Source organism: Theobroma umbraticum, unplaced genomic scaffold (assembly GCF_002168275.2).
Source record: "Theobroma umbraticum cultivar Fairchild unplaced genomic scaffold, ASM216827v3 scaffold_12.1, whole genome shotgun sequence".
Taxonomy (NCBI): Eukaryota; Viridiplantae; Streptophyta; class Magnoliopsida; order Malvales; family Malvaceae; genus Theobroma; species Theobroma umbraticum.
This window is the reverse complement of record NW_018397269.1, coordinates 5,496,496-5,496,867: the sequence shown is the minus strand read 5'-3', so window position 1 is coordinate 5,496,867 and position 372 is coordinate 5,496,496. Positions and strand designations below refer to the sequence as shown.

General features: G+C 30.6%; 1 long non-coding RNA gene across 1 annotated transcript in view; it reads right to left on the bottom strand.

Annotated features, from left to right (window-relative positions):
• Nucleotides 1-17: 17 nt before the first annotated feature.
• The window catches only part of LOC110425943 (uncharacterized), a 5,632-nt gene continuing 5,277 nt past the window's right edge, over nt 18-372 (bottom strand). Inside the window, exon 3 of the long non-coding RNA XR_002446083.1 lies at nt 18-116. This is a non-coding gene — a long non-coding RNA (uncharacterized LOC110425943). The remainder of the gene's footprint in view (nt 117-372) is intronic.

The following is a 372-nucleotide window of genomic DNA, read 5'->3' as shown; positions in this document are numbered from 1 at the left end:
ATGAATGAATATCAAGAGTATAATTGCTTACCTTTAAGCTAACAACATTATAATTAACTTGTTTACTGCCAAAATCACCGATGGATCATCTTAGTCATTGTCTGGTGCTATAGCCTCTGACAGAATATCATTACCGAATAAAATTATAACCAACTCCAAATGAGTTTTTGTGCCGATATGCAACATATATATATTTCCAAAAATTTCAACTTTAAGTAATCTTAGGCATAACAAGCACAATAAGCCATCTGAAAAACCAAAATAACCGACGATCAAATTTAAAATCATCTCTTTTACTATTCTTTTACACTGATATAGCATCGTTTTCCTTTAACCGTCATACCATTAGTACTTGTAATTGCAAAACTTGAA